Source organism: Topomyia yanbarensis, chromosome 3 (genome assembly GCF_030247195.1).
Source record: "Topomyia yanbarensis strain Yona2022 chromosome 3, ASM3024719v1, whole genome shotgun sequence".
In the NCBI taxonomy this organism is placed as follows: domain Eukaryota; kingdom Metazoa; phylum Arthropoda; class Insecta; order Diptera; family Culicidae; genus Topomyia; species Topomyia yanbarensis.
In genome coordinates, this window is record NC_080672.1 from 320,452,651 (window position 1) to 320,472,480 (window position 19,830).

The window sequence follows — 19,830 nt, forward strand, 5'->3', positions numbered from 1 at the left end:
CACCACCCCAAAATAAGCGTAACATGTGATTTTCAGCCAGATTAAGCAACAGTTTTGGTTTGGTGGTTGGTTTGGTTTGTTCGGGAACCCGCCACTGTGCGACCACATGAGATTTTTCAATACGAGGATTTTGCCAATTATTTTAAGATTTTTTTAACTGTGTTAAATATGACAAAGGTACAATTACAATAATGCTTGGGTGGTTTAAAACAGATTGTTTATAAAACGAAAAACTGGTTTCCATAACACTGATATAAGGAGCAATTGTTTTGACAAACAGTGCTTTATTATTGAAATATAACTTCGTACAGCTATTCTAACAAATATTTAGTTGGGACATAACACTGCCAGTTGTATTATACAATTGAGTGCTACCGCCTGAATGTTAAAGCACGTTACAACTTAGTGGTATCAACGTATGATGGTCATCGCGTCGTTCTCACTTTGCCCGGAATGTAGGAAGGGTGCCGCACTATTTCAATAATTACGCGACCTGCAATCGATGGAATGCGTATAAATTGGCATCAGCATAATTGGTTCTTCCCAAAGAATCAATGTAATAACAAACATGACCTGAGAATTGTGCAATACTTCTGTTTGATCGCAGCGAAAATTGCAAGCTAATGCCCCAATTATAGCACTAGCAAAGGTGGCAGACGCTGCTCTAACCAATGGTTTCTAATGAATAGAGTGATAATAGAAACAGTAAAAAACAAGCTTATCACCCTACCTGCATAAACATATATGCTCTTAAAACTATATTTCTCATAACGAACCAACCTACTTTTTCAAAACATACGAAAAATCCCAAACATCGACTGCAAGTGAGCAGCGAAGGCACATCTTATTGAGAAGATGAGAGAATGGAGATAAGATCACACACCACGATGTAGCGTTGCTTTAAATGTTAGAACACATAGCCAATGCAACACGTTACTCATCGTCTTCTTAATACGATATACGTTTGTTGCTAGCCGGTCGTGTTGGCGACAATATATTCATGATGTTTGTCTTTGTTGTTTCAAGTAAGCAACAAAGATATGTAGCAGAGAGATTTTGTCCTAACAAAAATGTGTTACGACAATATCTTTGTTATTCACTTTGTCTCGTTTTTGGACTCCCTGATCACAAAGCATACCAATTTAAGCTGGGGAGTCGTTCGTTCATGGGACTTTCGCCCTCCTCACATACCCACCCCCGCATGACAAAATGAGTTAGCAAGCAGATAACATTGATCTAATGCTGATTAGGCTAATGAAGTATGATATTTTTTTGTTTCAAGTGTTTCACCGTCGACACGTAGCTCATCAAGTTCGTGGCTGGCATGCCATAGTGTATAAGTGCAAAGTGTACTAAGAATGTAATGGACATTTCCACGATTATGTTGAACATAAAAAGCCTCCGTGCCATAGTTTAGAGAAATGAGAAAGGCACAATTGCACCGCTAGGTGGATTAAAACAGGTTTTTATGGATCGTTTTACAATTCTTTATGGATTATTTTAAATATTTTATATGCAAAAGTACATTTTCCCTTTATAGTACGGATTTGGCCGGACAAGCTCAGTTGCATATCGAAAGGCGAATCAGATCACTGCGCTGTGTGTTTTCACAGACAGTGTAGCTGAGTTAGAAGTCCGTTACACTGGCTGTGGAGGTACGCTGTGCCGTCCAACACGAGACTGAGCTTGTCCGTTCAAACACTATGCTTTCTTTTGTGTTGTGCTCGTTTCCAGCAAACTTTTATGTACAATCTCGAACACAATTATTTGTACACAAAATCGCTTGTACATTCGAGCTCCATTTTCAAATACGGTTAACATAGCGTCGTGGTACTAGTTATTTCGTTCGCTCTACCCATCATCGTCAGCGTTGATTCATTTCTCTTTTTTGCGCTTTGGTTCCATGTTTGAGACGAATGTGTTGGTAGGTATATCTAATTTGTTACTAACAAATTGTTAGCGGTTGCATGCGTAACCTGCATGATAGCAATCTGTGCTTTCGTTGCGCAAAGACGAAAATTTTCTTAGCAACAAATTTATGCGGATCGGTGGAAAGCACAACGAAAGTTTATTATTTATGTTCGATCAATTCCCACTTCACGTGATTCATTTCCACTCAGGCTATCCTATTTTGATTCTGCTAATAGGTACATACTACAAAGCCTATTTATGAATGAATACACTGCAACTCGAAAAAAACACTTTTAATCCACCTAACAGTGTAATGATACATTTCTTACAACTCTTATCGCTTTCTTCGGGTATAAAATCGATTGAGAACATTTAGAACTTGGTGCTTCGCGATGTTTTTGATAACACATACTACATGGGATAGTGGCAGATATCGCTCAAATTAGCATAGGACAATATCAGTGCAAGAAATCTCAAACGTTAAACCAATTTAATGGAAAAGCGGAAAAATGGCCCATAAAATAGACATATAAACGAATTATAGCTAATGCTCCGTTAATCTATCTATCTATCTATCTATGTATCTATCTATCTATCTATCTATCTATCTATCTATCTATCTATCTATCTATCTATCTATCTATCTATCTATCTATCTATCTATCTATCTATCTATCTATCTATCTATCTATCTATCTATCTATCTATCTATCTATCTATCTATCTATCTATCTATCTATCTATCTATCTATCTATCTATCTATCTATCTATCTATCTATCTATCTATCTATCTATCTATCTATCTATCTATCTATCTATCTATCTATCTATCTATCTATCTATCTATCTATCTATCTATCTATCTATCTATCTATCTATCTATCTATCTATCTATCTATCTATCTATCTATCTATCTATCTATCTATCTATCTATCTATCTATCTATCTATCTATCTATCTATCTATCTATCTATCTATCTATCTATCTATCTATCTATCTATCTATCTATCTATCTATCTATCTATCTATCTATCTATCTATCTATCTATCTATCTATCTATCTATCTATCTATCTATCTATCTATCTATCTATCTATCTATCTATCTATCTATCTATCTATCTATCTATCCATCTATCTATCTATCTATCTATCTATCTATCTATCTATCTATCTATCTATCTATCTATCTATCTATCTATCTATCTATCTATCTATCTATCTATCTATCTATCTATCTATCTATCTATCTATCTATCTATCTATCTATCTATCTATCTATCTATCTATCTATCTATCTATCTATCTATCTATCTATCTATCTATATAAAAGTCAATGTTTGTATGTATATGATTTATAGACTCCCAAACGGCTAAACCGATTGCCGTAAAAATTTGTACATAGTAGGCTTTTGTTATGGAGCGTGTTTGTGTGCTATTGATTGGGGATTATCAGCCCGTCAAATGGCGCTTCGGAACAAATTGTATCTTCCTCTTATTTCGTTGAAAGTCGCAGCAACGCGCGATGGGTATTAGCTAGTAACATATAGGTTCTTCAATCAATGCATTGTGTAGGGAGAACTGAATTTTCCTAAAGAGGTTATATCGTCGCTGTTGTGCTATCTTATGACAAGCGTCATTTAGCTCATTTCGAGAAAAACGATTATTAAAGTTTGAGATTGAATATCTTGAAACTTATAAAGGGTATAAACAATCTAAAGAAGACAATTGATGCTTCTATCTATTCTGTATTAATCTCTCAAATATTACGAAGATCGGTTGACTATGTTGCGAGTTTCTACTATGAATGTAAACAAAAGTTGTACTCACACATGACATAGGCATAGACACGTGTGTATTGATGACAAAATTTGTATGACGTGTCATAATCGAGCATGGAAAATTTTCCGTAGAAAAATTCATAAATTATTAACTTTTATTCATATCTTTGGCTTCATTTGGTCTATGAACAATCGGTGAGATGCATTTTGAAGTAAATGAGTCAGGGAATCTAGGAAAAATAGTTATTTTTGGTTACATTGTTGCCAAATATGCTATATTTTCAGTTTAAACCTTAAATTGTGTTTTCCTCACAACTCGTGCATTTTTCGAAAATTGTTATGCCATTGTGTTCCTCAGACATTTTTACGCATAAAAACATATAAAACTTCAATATAACTTGAGCAAAATCCTAGATACAGTGATTTGAACCAAAAAACTCACAATTTCCCATCGTGTTTCTCGCTATATCTAAGTAACCAAGTAGAATTTCAAAATTCTGAAAACGCCACTTTGCACAGTGTTTTAAAACATCATTTTCGTGCTCAAAATTAATAGCGTCTAAACCGTTGACTTTAGAGGTATAATTTGTTCGGAGAAGTTGTTGTTCTTATGATTGCGCATCCACAGAAGTATACCGTTCAGTGATTAATTAACCTATAAGTGATATACGAAATTTATTTTCCGAACTAATTAAGATAGAGACTTTGTGTCTTCTACAAAGTTGTAGTAATTGCTATTACAAAAGAAATTGCTGAAGACATTATATATCTACCCTTAATAGTTTACGAGTTATGGAACATACTATATGGAAGACCCCTTAAAATTAGTTTTTTCATGATAACTTTTTTAGACGTTCTCGTATCTTCTTGGAATCTTCCACAAAGTTCCACAAGCGGTATCGAAACACATATTTTTGCCGAACATAGTTAATTCCTATCTGTTGAATTTAAAAAGATTTTCCAAATTTTACGATTTTTTTGGGGTAACTTCCACCTTAAATAATTCGTTAAGGAGCAAAAAGGAGCAAACAACATCATAACATACTGAAAATACTAGCTTTTTACTTCCATATAGTGGCCCGATTGTTAGTCGACGCGATTCTCCCCGAGTGTTATGTTCAATACAATATGCCATCGCAGTGGTATAAAATGAAATATTCAAGCGTACTTCGACAAACAGCTTCATGTAATAGCAAAAAGCTATTACTTTCAGTATGTTATGATGTTGTTTGCTCCTTTTTGCTCCTTAACGAATTATTTAAGGTGGAAGTAACCCAAAAAAAATCGTAAAATTTGGAATATATTTTTTAATTCAACAGATAGGAATTTACTATGTTCGGCAAAAATATGTATTTCGATACCGCAAACAACTTTGTAGAAGATTCCAAGAAGATACGAGAACGTCTAAAAAAGTTATCATGAAAAAACTAATTTTAAGGGGTCTTCCATATAATATGTTCCATAACTCGTAAACTATTAAGGCTAGATATATCATGTCTTCAGCAATTTCTTTTGTAATGGCATTTGCTACAATTTTGCCGAAGACACAAAGTCTCTATCCTGATTAGTTCGGAAAATAAATTTCGTATATCACTTATAGGTGAATTAATCACTAAACGGTATACTTCTGTGGATGCGCAATCATAAGAACAACAACTTCTCCGAACAAACTATACCTCTAAAGTCAACGGTTTAGACGCTATTAATTTTGAGCACGAAAACGACGTTTTAAAACACTGTGCTTTGTAGAGATTTTTTAGAATAGTAATGTGGCATATCTAACTCTGTTTACCTTAAAATGGCGCATTGCCATAAGATAGCACAACAGCGACGATATATGATGTGCTGAGTTAAAAAATTCGAAAAACAAATTTTCGAATGGATTTGAAGTTCATATTCAATAGCGTTTCAAAGTCCCAACGCGGCTGAGAACTAAGCACTGAAATTTCAGCTCTTGATATCTCGCTACCTCTGAAGTGCATGCGTGCATAGTTCAAACTTTACTTCGATATTGACTTTTTCTATAAATGACTTCCCAGTAGTATCTTTGATCTGAATTATTATCACTAATCCTAATGCCAAAGAACAAATAAAAAACTCTCGGAGAATCATTATCATTAATGGAATTTTCTTTTTTCACGAAACTTTTTTATAACCTTCCGTCACATCTACTAAAAATTTTGAAATATTTTATAATTTACATAATCTTATTAGGAACAGTTGTTTAAGAAGCTTTTGTAATATTGTGTAGGAAAACCTGAAAATTTATGAATTTTCTCTACCTGTTACATACAGGGTGTTTGGTTCATGGTTGAGAAACTTTCCAGGGATTGACTATCATATTTAGAGAAAAAAATCGTTCTACACATACCTTCAAATCTCAACCCTTACCAAGTTATTGAATTTTTGTGTTAAAAACTTAGTTGTCTTAAAATAGCTCTAACTCAAAAAGTATACTTTTTATTTCAAATCTTTTGGATCCATTGGATAGGTGAGAAAATTTTCCATTGAAAAATGTCCTCAAATGTTTCAGCTAATGAGGTTAAGTAAGCTTTTCACAGTAATGTATTTAAAATTTAACAATTTTGATCGATTTTTTTTCATTTCGCGAAAATCCTAATAGTTAACATCACCATTTTAATAATTCAAATTTTTAGTCTTGAAGAGTTGCATAACTGGTTTCTTGATATAATGCACTTATCTTTTCTTGTTTTCATGTGTTTGGGTTATTGAACTTGCATATTTTTATCTCATATTCACTTATACTAGCTTTTATTGAAAAAGTATGGTACTTATTGTACCTTTTCTTATTTTTATTCGAAAGCCTGGAAAATTTTGCATAGAAAAAGGTATAAATACCTTTCAGTTAAGTGTATTTAGTATTCTTTTAGAAGTTAATTAGTTTAAAGTTTGTGTTATTATTAGCATTTTCGTTATTTTCTTAAAATAATAAATATGAAACAGGACCATTATTATCATGGAATTAATGCATCTCAGCAAGTTCTACAATTCTTTCTTTGGCTCCATTCAATTATCTCTTTTAATTTCGAAGCAAAATCATCTTTATCACCTCGTTTCATATGCAAAAACAACGATTTCGAACCCACTACATTTGTGACGAGGTCATGCTGTGTTAACTATTAAATTGCAGCAAAATGAAAAGCGCTACGGATAAAGTGTCAAAAAACAAGTTGTTGAGGAAATTAAGGGGCACCAAATGAACAATAGTGATGATAAATTTAGTTGTTTAATAATTAGAATAATTACAAAACTCTCCAAAAACACTAATTTTGAGTTATTTTACTAGTAAAAAGTCATTTAGTACACTTAACTAAAAGATATCTATACATACATTGAAAGGAAATTTTCACAACTTTCCAATGAAACCCTGGTAATAACGATATATTTTTTTAGATTAAAGTCTTTTAAGCACTTGCAGGTTGATTACAGGGAAAAATTAGAAGTGAAATTACAAGGAAACGAGAAGAGATAGGAATATCATGTTGAAGAACAAATTATAAGTCGTTCTCAAACCCATCTTTTGGATAATAGATATTGCTATAATCTAAATTCATTATTTTGAGAAAATTAACAAAAACCTCACCAAAAACACAAACTTTGAACTACTTTACAACTAAAAGGTAATTAAAACTAATTAACTGAAAAATATGAGAACACCATTCAATAGAAAATTTTCTCACCTTTCCAATGGAACTAAAAGATTTGAAATACAAGGTATATTTTTCGAGTTAGGGGTATTTTAAGATAAATAAGTTTTTTACACAAAAAGTTCAATAACTTTTCTCCAAATATGACAGTCAATCACCCCTCAAGAGATTCTTAATCATGAACTAAACACCCTGTATAAACCCTTAAGTATACCAATTAATTTAGGATACCCTTTTAACATAAAATATCGCACGAATGGGAATAGGTTCGCCGAATTTGGGAAGAAGTCGATAAAATAACCCCTTGAAAACCACCTAAAAATTGGTGTAGTTCGATGCAATTGAAAGAAAATATCCTCAGAAAATGGTGCATTTTAGGCTGACAAAATAGTGACATTAACTAAATGGCGACCTTTTTTTTTCTTCATGATAAGCTGAAGCCGATAACATATTCTTTTCTTCTCTTGATGTAGTCTAATAACTATTTCTGATTATTTAATATAGTCTTCTAGCGCAAAAATTTAAACAGAATGTTTTTTTTGCATATTTGCATCTTTAAGATAAAAAAAACATGGTCAAGAAAGGATTTACTCAAATTCAGCATTGTTTGTCTTCTAGAGCCCATCAAACATATTTTCATATGAGGTTGATAAAATTGGGGGCTGATCAAATCAGGTCTTCAATGTATTAAAATAGATAGGCAGTATTCGAAGAAGTTTCTTGTGGATGACTGTAGAACGACTTTGTTTCTACTTACTTGGAGTCAGCGGCGTAGTCAGAATTCTAACTTACTGTCCAAATGGCATAATTACGAAACCGCCATCTTTGAAATTTTAAAATTATGGAGAATCAGTTTTTCAAACAATTGTTACAGACTTCCTGTATATAGCGAATTTGTTGAGACTTTCATTTAAAACAACTTTATTGCAGGCATGAATACTACGTGTATGGAGTATATCGAGTTATAAAATGATATTTACAATAGAAGAGATTTATTATAAACAGTAAAATCATAATAATTTAATTTAAAATTAAGTAGAAGTAGCCTAAAATATTTTGAAACCTTGAACACATAGAGCCTGCATGTCTTCAACAAAGTAATTTGTAATAGCACTTCCCCAAAATTTTGCTGAAGACATTAAGTCTGGAATTAAATTTGTTTGAACAGTAAATTCGCCGTAAATACTTCTTGGCGGATATAACGCCAAAATTATCTTATCAGATGATGTGCTGTTTAACGTTAGTGAAATTCATCTAAGCTACTAAGCCTGTGAAATTGGCGGAACGGAAAACGCCATTTTTCATAAATTCCCCTACTTTTGGAAGGTGGTTTTCTCGCTATTAATTCTATAACGTTTTCGTCTCAACTCGAGGCATTCCCAAAATTACAATATTTTCAGCAAATGTTGTTATGCAATTTTTCGGTGAGCAGTTCTAAGTTTCATAGACATTAAAGCAATTCCAGTTTCGCTTCCTATCAAAAAAGACCCTAATCCATATTACAATACACCCCTTCAAAATTGAACTCAATATGATAGGAAATTATGATTATCATTGATTTAAGAACTCTGGAATGAGTTGCTATTGGAATGTTTTTAGGTAAGTATTTGATATTGATGTTATTAGACAACTGTGAGATCAACCCCAATAGATCAGTTACAGATCAGGATCGCATTCCCACAATTTTTCAAAGGTCCTCATGATGTTTCAAACAATAGGTTATCAATGTACTGATCAGATAATTATCATTGTAATAGTGAATTAAATCAGTCTGCATCAATAAGTTTTTAACTTCAATCCAATTTTAGCCTCGCGCTACACCACTGCTTGGAGTTATTCATTTCGCTTTTCGTTTTCCGAGATATGTTTCAGATCGATCCGATGGTTATAAGTCAGAAGGTTCGCGCAAATGAAAATTTTTGCACCGGTAAGTGATCAAATTCCATCTAGACAACCTGGAATTATTCGGTGGGTGGATATTCTAGCGGTTGTAGATAGAAAAATGAAATACGAAATTCGTTTTGTCGAAATAATATTTGGCTCATTTAAAATATACGACAAAGGGTCAAACAACAAGCCATAGCTTTTAAAGTACTCTAAATATGTATTTGATGTTATTCGCAAAAGTAAACGCTACAAATTTTCTGAAGGTATTACAGAGAGGACCCGTTTTTATCAGCCCCTTGGCGAATTTTAACCTGATAAAACAGGGACATTGATAAAAACGGGACATTTATTTTTTGTATTTTTAATAAAACAAAGCTCTTAAAATATTCTTCTTTGGTCCTTAGACATAGCCTCGCAACTTTTTCTGATTATTTACTTTAAGTTCCCCTTAAGGGGGTCTGACAGCGCAAAATTTAAAAATGATAATATTTTTATTTCTGCATTTTTCGGATTTCTAAGATAAGAAATATATGCCCAAGAAAGGATTTACTCGAACTCAACTTGGTTCGTCTGCTAGAGCCCATCAAACTACCAACTATCAATTTTCATATGAAGCTGATAAAATCGGGTCAAATAGCTGATAAAATCTGGGGTAGATAAAATCGGGGCTGATAAAATCGTATCTCCACTGTATTTCAATACAATCACTTCCAAGAAAATTTATGAAAATATCTCATTCTTAGGGGGATTAATCAGTGAAATCGCAATATCAATAGAAAGGGCATATTGTATGCTTTAAATTCTCCGAAGATACTATTGACCTAAAATTATCCGTTTTGGTGCTAATAACACATTGAATGTTTTTGGTCTTATTTCTGGCTATAGGAAATGATAAACATCTTTCGTACGCATTTAATGTTAAATATCTCTTTTGATAATAGTCCGATTTCAACAATCTATAGATCGTTCCAAAGGTATTCGTATAAGGCATCTAAAAATATATAAACTGTTTAGTTACGTCGTCAATTTCGGCAGCAAATTTAAAAAAAACTGCAAAAAATGCGAACAATATTTTTTTAGAAATTATTGTACGTGTTAACGTCTACGCCCTTTTGCAAAATTGCTCTTGTATCAAAATATTACAATTGCCAGAGAATATCATGAAGATTCATAAACCGATCACACCTGCAAAGTTTCGTTTGAATTGACGATGGCCATATTGTGCGGTCGGCTGGTTTCTCATGGAATCGCTGTAATGAGACCGACTCGTAATAAACCAACCAGAGTTAAAAATAATCGAAGTTCTTTTTTGACGGCAGAAAATGAACCTGATGCGGCTCGTGGTGAATAGAAAAAATATTCATTCGAAAATCCATGTTATTCACTCAGTTGAATATCGTACAATAATATTCATTTCACTAATTATCTAGACAAATGTTTTCAAATACCGATAAAGCATATAGAACAACAATTGAATACTTTACGCTGACGTCACAAATGAACTGAGTGCTCATTTTTGACAGTTCCCTTGTACTGTTTACATGGACTTAGAAAAATTCTTTACGATTTTCTTCGAGCGAATCTAGTCGTCCACAAATTTTTCTAAGGCCATGTAAACAGTACAAGCAAACTGTCAAGAAAAGTGAGGTTAACTGTGCCAGTAATGAACCTAATTATCTAGGCAAATGTTTTCAAATGTCGGTAAAGAATATAAAACAGCAAAATTCATCGCTTACATTATGCCAGGGCCTACTTTGATGCGTTTGATTCGTTGCTGAACGCTTGCTTCGTGTAAAAATCGGAGAAGAATGAAAATCTGCATGGAAGAAAGGGCGGTTTGTTCGTTTGGCGTGTTCAGCTGCGTAACTGAATATTGCAAATGAATGCGGCTGAATATGATCAATTTTCATTCTATGAATTTGAATAATTGTAACTCTGAAGCCTACGAAAGCCGTTTCGTGGTTTTTATGAAAAACTAATAACACAAAAAAAAGAAACGTAAAACGTCTCCATAGAACAACGAATGATTCATCATATCGATGGCAAATTCGTATATTTTACGAAAGTTTTCTGCACGAAACCTATTCGTAGTAGATTTACAAATATGTCTCCCAGTGTTGATTAATTTAAATTTTGTATCAATTCAATAGTATCCATTTTATATTGTTTTTTTGTTTGATTACGCGATACTGCCTGGGAATCATGTATCCCCAAGAATCAAGTGTCCTTACCGTCTCCTACAAATACAATTATTCTCTACGGAACAGTTTAGCTAAACTTTTAAACATATCAACCAGTATGAATTCACAATTGGTTTAGTCAATTCATCACTCGGAGGTGACCAATTTGAATAAATTACCACCGCGCTTGAAGTGCAGTCGATGTGCAATCAAAGTAACAACTATCGTAAAGATCAGAATCTTTGTGTGTGGTCCAGCTGCGTGTTGCGTTGCATGAATCAGTTTTAGGTGTTGTGGATGTATAAAACGCATGTCGAGTAAAGAAGCAAAATCAAGCCGTCTTCTGTCCATGATTTATGGCGCTGCTGAGCTCAAAACCGTAACAGATTTAGCATGAAATAAATTGCACACCCGGTTTTTTCCAACCGCGGGGCAGTTTGCTTGAGCTGACTTATTCGGTCTGGTTCGGAATTGTTCGATAGAAAAAAGTTAATTAAGATCTGTGATGGTGAAATGAGACGGGGTCTCGGGTGTCAATGGTGAGCGTATTTAAGAGTAATTAGTGCTAAGTGCAGTTTGGATAATTGTGAGCAAGTACGAAATTCTTTAGGTCATCGAGTAGAGGTGATTTTTTGACGGGCATTTTGACACTAATTGGTTAAACGTTTCACGGTTTAACGTTTATGCAACTCGATTAGTAATAAGATCTGATATTGGGACACTGAAGATGAATGTACGAAGAGATGTCATCGTGTTTTTCGCCAAAGAATCAGAAATAATTTAGGTAATATTGCAACACTAAACGAGTGCAACAAAAGCATGTATTAAAATTGTAAATTGATGGATGACAAAAATTACTATAAAAGTCCATAATTATTTGATATGCTTTGGCAAACAACACTCGTTTAGTGCCATGTTTCTCTTCCGTGACAAAGTACCGTTTTCATGCGCGTTCACACTGTGGCGACACAAAGCGTTCACGCTGCACTCAAGCATTAGTGCATAGCGGGCGGAGTAAAAAACTTTCTCACAGTTTAGGAAAAAATACCAACCCATTATACACTAGGTGGGCACTGAGTAACTCTTGTGCTATCTAGTAAATATAATAGTTGAAAGTTTAATGATCTGCTAAATTAATTCGTCGTTTGGAACGATTGGTCACCGTTGTTTGGCATACGAAATAGATTTTTATTTATTTTCTCACAGGTGCTCGACTAAACTTACTCTTCTCTACCAAGCGTCTTTAAACATTATACTTTGTACAAAAGATCATGAATTAAAAATGAGCTCGCAAGCGTTAAACTGAAGATAGCTATAGGTGTTACTTACAAATTTGGCTAAGGTAGGTGCAATCCAATTTTCGCACACTTTGAAAAACTATTTAATCGTCGTTGACCTTCCTTTCTGGTAAAACCATTGACGTACATGGTACTTGTCATAAGAGGTTACAACATGTTCTTGCTTTGGCAGTGCCTTCCACCGGCGGCGATGGCATTTCGCGTTGAAGCGTGTGAGAATTTTCCGGTCACGTTACGCAGCTACTTCGGTGGATAAGGCGAAAATCGATCAACATTCTCCGTAAATCAGCTCGAACACGGAGGGAGAGTAAAGTTTGCACATTAATCGATCATGATAGCCATATTGTGGAATAACATGTAGTTTGTTTGATACGTTCCAATTTAGATATATTTGCTTTCTCAGCAACGATTCTGGTTGACATTGGTTTGACCTATTAAGTTTAGGCGTTGTATTAATGTAAAGATGAATCAAGATCCCGCAAAGTGGGATTTATAATGCTAGTTGTGGTTTACAAAAAATAAAAGTGTCAACTATTTCCAATACAAGATGGCGGCTGGACAGCATTTTCCCGCAGTTCTTTTGGAAATTAAAACAAATGCAATAAGAAAGAATAAAATCCTACGTACGTTACTAGAGAAAGCAATAATCGAAAGAGAAAGTAAACAAAGAAAGACTCTCATTTGCGCTTATGTTCTTTTCACATGTTTATCTAGACTTATGTATTATTGTCGCCTTCCTTTTTTGGCATATCACTTTTGAAACCCTAATGCACATTTTAGGCAAATAATAAATACATTTTTTTTTAAATTCTACAGTGGTGTATCTCATTGAACTAATATTTATTCCGGGTACAGGTCGGGTCGGGATTTTAAGAAATATTGCACACTTACCTGTATAAATTTTTTTGAATGTTTGAATGACCTTTTCCCGCCACTATCAAAAAGTGATAACTTATTCTCGTAGAAAAATATTAAAACAAGCGTTATATTCCCATTTTGACATCCGACGTCCGATAGGTCAGCGTGTATCAAATGAACGGGACTATCCATAGATTTTTAACTGGAAGCTCATAATTTAAATGTTGCTGTACCATTAGACAGGGAAACATTGGTTTTTGTGAGGTTCTTCGAGCATTTTTGAAGTATTAATGTTGTAAATTTCCTTCATCTTTCCAACATTCAGAAAAAACAAGTGTATGGGAAAGATAGATATGACTTCTATCGACCTGTTTAAGGAAAATAGTCTAAATTAACCATCAAACATAAAAAATGTAGATTTTTATGATTTTATTGACAAAAATGTTTAGCGTTACTACAAAATTTATTGATACACAAGATTATTCCGATTAATCTAAAATAAGCTGATAAATTGCACTTTTTCAATTGTAAGAACACTTATAGCCGTAAGCTTAAACGCGTACTAACTATATTTAAACCGGACTAACTTTTAAACCGGCCAAAACTATTTTGTAAGCTTTAAATCAACGATGCTGTCATTTATATGACTGCGTTCTGATCTGCGATACACGACAATGTTAAAAAACAACAAATTCATGTTAAAGAAAATGAGTAAATTAGACAACATGGAGAATTGTTTTTCATTGCGATATTTTCTTACAGTAAAATAGCTTTTCTTCGTCATATGTCTCATTCCATAGCGTGTGAGAACAATTTTGTCATTATGTAACTGATATGTTTCTGAACTTAGAACTTTAACTTGATGGATAGTTTATAGTTGGCCGATGATGTACAGTTTTTTGTAGTGACATAATATTTAATGCACAAAAGTGAATAAATTTGAAGTGGTTGAACAAAAGAGATTATAACTACTAGAGGGAGCAAAGCGCTACTGTCTCCATGTATTCACGGACTGAAACATGGGGTCTCGCTCTAGCATGTTGTATCCCATTACTTTGACAGGTTTAAACCCGGGCAATATGTGTCAAACTAATGGGCCTAGCATATGTAAGAGCGAGATGATAAATTTTCAGTGTTAACCATCGTGTGTAACTGCTGCCATGAAAGTTATTTCAAACTTTGATTAAAAAATTGGTTGAAATATTTCAATTTGAATTCAAAATGAACTGTGAATATCATTCTAATTGAACACGATACCTGTCGACACCGGGGGGAGAATATTTATATTCGTTTCAAGCTAATTTTCACAAGTTTGGAATAAATATCGATTATAAATAAAGGTTAGATCACACTCTGCGAATTAAAATTGTACAAGTTTTTTTTTCAGCGAAGCTTAAATAAAAAGTAAACAAAGGTCAAACAAAAAATAAAACTTTGACAGAATGAGCACAAGTGTTATATTTCATATTGTTGATTGCATATTTCTGTAATGAATCAATGCAGATTGGAACGATTTTATTTGCTAACAAAATTTCTACGATTTTATAAATAAACAGAAATGAAAGTTTTGAGCATCCTAGTAATCTATTTTGACGAACAAATATATTGATCGCCGTTGCGTTCGCAATCAATTATAAAATATTTTTATTTGGATGTTTTATGTGAGTTTATTCATATAGGAAAAATGCGTATATTTAAAATCTTTTATTTAATATTTGCTTAGGATATTTATAGAGTTACTTTGTAAGCAGTTAACATTCTGATTCAATTTGTAAACTGGGAGTGAAGATAAGAAAATTTATAAAATAGTGCATTTTACGATCTACATCCGATTGTTATTTATTTGGATCTATCCAATGAAAAAAAATAACTATTTTTTTTCGTTATTCACTTTCTTTGATGCTATTGATTTATATTAAGGAATAAAATTATCCCACTTATTCTCACAGCGATATGTAAAAGAAAAGAATCAAAACAATTCTTATTGCAGTTTTGATTCGAATTCGCAAAAACAACTTTGATCTGAATATGAGATAATCGATTCGATTTATCCAAATGCTCTCCTGTAACTCTTCGATGAACAATTGGAATTAAGCGTATAGAGAGAAGGAAAGAACAGAGAAATCAATATACAGGTAAATATAGTTCGACGGTGCTTGTCTTTCCTACCTGTTAAAACTGGCTTATTTATTGCCATCTCTTTGCGAGCAAAGAGAGCCATATTGATCCAGAAGAAAGCCGAAGAGAGGATTGAAAATAACGAAGCACGCGCAAGAGGAGCATGTCATATTTTTGTCTTTTTCCGGTAACATGATGTTGCCATTTGCATTACTGACTCCTGATCGGCAGTACACGGCAATGTTAAAAACCGTACAATAAGGTTAATAAAAAAATGCACTGTTTATGCCATTTAATTGTCTGACGTATTTATATTTTTTTTAAATAATTTTGGAATACTTGATTTAGCTTAAACAAAGTAACATTAGAATTATTTAAGATTCAAATGGCTAATACTACGTTCACACAACAAGTAAATACGTGTTTTAACGCTATCTCGATGACCCTCTTCTTGTTGCTAATTATTATAACATCTTTTAACTCTGTAGTGTGAACATGGTATACAACGTTATTTCACTATTTTGCTAATTATGGTGCATACTATCGTGAACGTTATAAAGTTGTATTGTTAGTCTCTAGCCACTCCAAGGATTTAAAAAGCATCTGTAACATATATATTTAGTAAACAGACAGGTCAGCCAAATCTGACTATTTCAAATTAAATCAAATGCTTAAGAACAATAATGGAAGCTTACCTTTTTTTTGGAAACGTTTGTATTAGTTGCTGTTCTGCAGCACATAAAAAAGCCAAAAACAATTATTTATTTGCTTCAGATAATTATGTGGTCATTGGAAAAGAAATCTGATATTTTAGACTGGTGGGGCTTATTATACCATCCTACCCAACTACTCCACTAACCATGAATATAGAATTTGGCAGACCTACTTTGCTGAAAATGAAGTAATTCATATTATCAGCACGATTACTTAATCAATTCTGAAATACCAAAAGTTCAGTGATTGAGCTGAGAATTTGACAACTTCAAAAGCTGATTTTCAACGAAGTAAATCTGTCAAATGGGTTAAATCCAAATTGCTGAGCTTTCAACATCTTGGATTGCTAAAACGTTCAATTCAACGAAATTTTGCGACGTCGTGCGAAAATTGAGAAAGCTTCAAATCCCGGTTACAAAATAATAAATTACAATTAATTACTTCCTATAGTCTGCAATCTGTCTGATAATCAATTGACAGATATAACTTAACAAATTGAACCTGACACTTGATGCAGACAGTGAATCTTCAGGACGCACCTCAACAAAATGCGGTGTAAACCGTAACTCAAAATTTCCTGGGCCAATCGTACTGAATTTTGCACGGTTTTTCTTCTTCACATCATTGCCCAGGTAACTACAAAAGCTTTTTGCTAAATGCTTGATATTATTATTTTTTTTCAATAGCATTTTCATTTTTTAGCAATAATCGGACTTTGGCTTCAAAGTGCTACGAAAAGTTCGAAAATCGACCAAGAAATAAAAGCTACATTAGTTACTTGTGGAGTGATGTTGAAAACAACTATGCAAATGTATCAACGATTGGTCCAACAGATTTTGAGTTATGGTGTACACCGCAAAACCAGTTTTCGACGTGGCACCTGACTGAATAGACAATCTTTGCATCGAAATTAAGGAATCCATTTTTTTGCCGACAATACTTTACCCCCGTAAGTTACTACACGATTTAGGCGATTCTTCCGCATTCAACTTTTTGTGTCATTTTTCCAAGTCATTTGTCCAGTCTCAACTTTCACAACTTCTTTCAAACCCTGTGCATTTCTGTTCTATCACTAAGAATTAAACGACAATTTGTTCTACAGTGGAAATGCTAATCGTCCAAGATCTGATGGAAAATTATAAATAGTGAAACAATATAAGCAAGCTTCGATATTATTTAAATAACGATCAAAATGATAATATTTGTAGATTGTTTGCCGTCATAGTGTTACTTAGGTTGTATGACATGGCTTTATTTACAATCTTTTATTTAATCTTAGTTTGGATTCTTTCGAAAGCAGTACAAAATTAAGAAAACATCCACTTGCTTTTTGTGTTCTTTGTGAAAAGAGTAGAAGAAGTAGAAAAGGGTACACATTGTGATTATATATTCTTTTCTTTTCCTCTAGTTAAACTAACTAAAAATTTGTGGATAAATTAAACAGCTTCACTCATTTTGATAGCCATAAGTAAACTAACAAACGAAAACAATTTTTATTTAATGCAGCTCTGCATCCAATTATAAAATTTCGTTCTACGGTTAGTTTCAAAATAATTCGACTTCTGCTAACCTCTTCGACATGACATTTTCAAATGAGCGTGCAGCACCTTATGGATAGGACGATAAAGAATATCAAAAAAATGACATTTAAAACTCGATTATACCTGTTTTTCGTACGGGATAAAACTTGCTTACTTGCCCTCATATGGTTTGTGTGCAACGTGGGCCATAATATTGCACATAAAGGTCGAAAAGTTGATTCAAATTATTGAGATGTATGCAAGAGGAATATGGCGCCCCTTTACACTGTTTTCATTTGGCTTCAGGATGCAGTCATTTCTGCAATGACAGGTACTAACGTGTTAGACCGGACTAAACTCAGGCTTAAAATCAAAGATAGTACCGTGCGGCGATACCAACTAGCTTCAAGCTTACCGCTATTAATAAATTACAAAACAATCATGACGGACAGAAGTTGAGCGTGTTTGGAATAAAATTGATGTTTGTTCAAATGTTTTTTGGAAGAATTGATCTTATCGAAAATTTACTAAAAGAAGCCCCATATAAACTGAAATATACCCCGATATTAAGGTAAAATAGTTTAGTAATAATTGTCCTCGCATCTCACTAACTAAATCGTGATTAGTGGCAGCTTCCATGTCAAATGCTGTTGCCGAGAGGAATCTGGAACTGTGGTATTTCTGGTTTCGTTCACATGTAAAGATTTATGCCGAAATATAACACTAGTTTACAGCATTTCTGTACTCAATCAGTTGATGGTCATTTTCAATGTAAAATCGTATACTGCATCCAAAATTGAAATCCAAAAATTTTACCGTAGAACAGTTTTCGAGCTAGAGTGAAGAAATAAATTTCATCTTTAAAATAAAATGTACGTTTAGTAAAACAGAAATATCTACGGTTATAGCTCATCGACATGGACTATTATTATGTTAAATTAAGAGTAAATGCATGTATTTTTGGTTGTCCGAGCATTCTGTTTTAGTGCGACTAATAGCTCCGACGATATTTCGAGTTTGTTCTTATTTTTTCATCATCTTTAAAAAATGAGCGTTTGGTCAAAATCTTGGGCAAGATAAAGCAATTAAAAAAAAAAATTGAAGGAAATTGAAAGCTTGCAACCAGTGAAAATAAACACTTGTTTGTTTGAATCAGATGAAAATTGCGAAAGTTATTCATTTTTGTAAAATAGGAATTTTTTGAGTTTCTCTGGTTCCATTTATTGAACCACCTCCATTTTTCTAGGGGTCGTTTCATAAAATATGAAGGGTTCTCTATTAGAACTCTGGTAAATAACTAAAATGAAGAATTTTGAGAGATTTTGAGCTGTGGTAATATTCAACAATAACAATGATTTCAGGCTCATTGAAGTGATAAGTCATCGGATGATTGGTATACAATACTGCGTGTAATATTTACAAGTTTTATACAGAAAATAACACTCTTATGATACAAAATTGGTTGTAAACCCAACTATCACACGTCATATAGTTTCATATCTTGAAAGTTTAGCTGCAGTACTGTTTTGTACAATGGTAATACAAATTTTACTACATACGTCACGTATCGTAAAGCTAATTATTTGTAAAACTAATAATTTATTTTACTACCTAGTGCATCTAGCAGTTCGTACAAAACTCATTTTAGTTTTAAAACCTCAAAATCTGAATTTGATAATTTGTAATTTTTGTAATTTGAAGAACTTAAAATATTTTGAAACTTGCGCACGCACGTAACACTTATGCAATGCATTTTAATATAAAAGTTTTGTGGACAAGTGCAGTGAAATCGATACGCCGTAAAAGCCTATGTGAATTCTTCAGTATACTTTCAAATTAAAACTTGTAGCTGTTTTATTAACGTAAAATAAATTTTTAGTAGAACAAAACGTG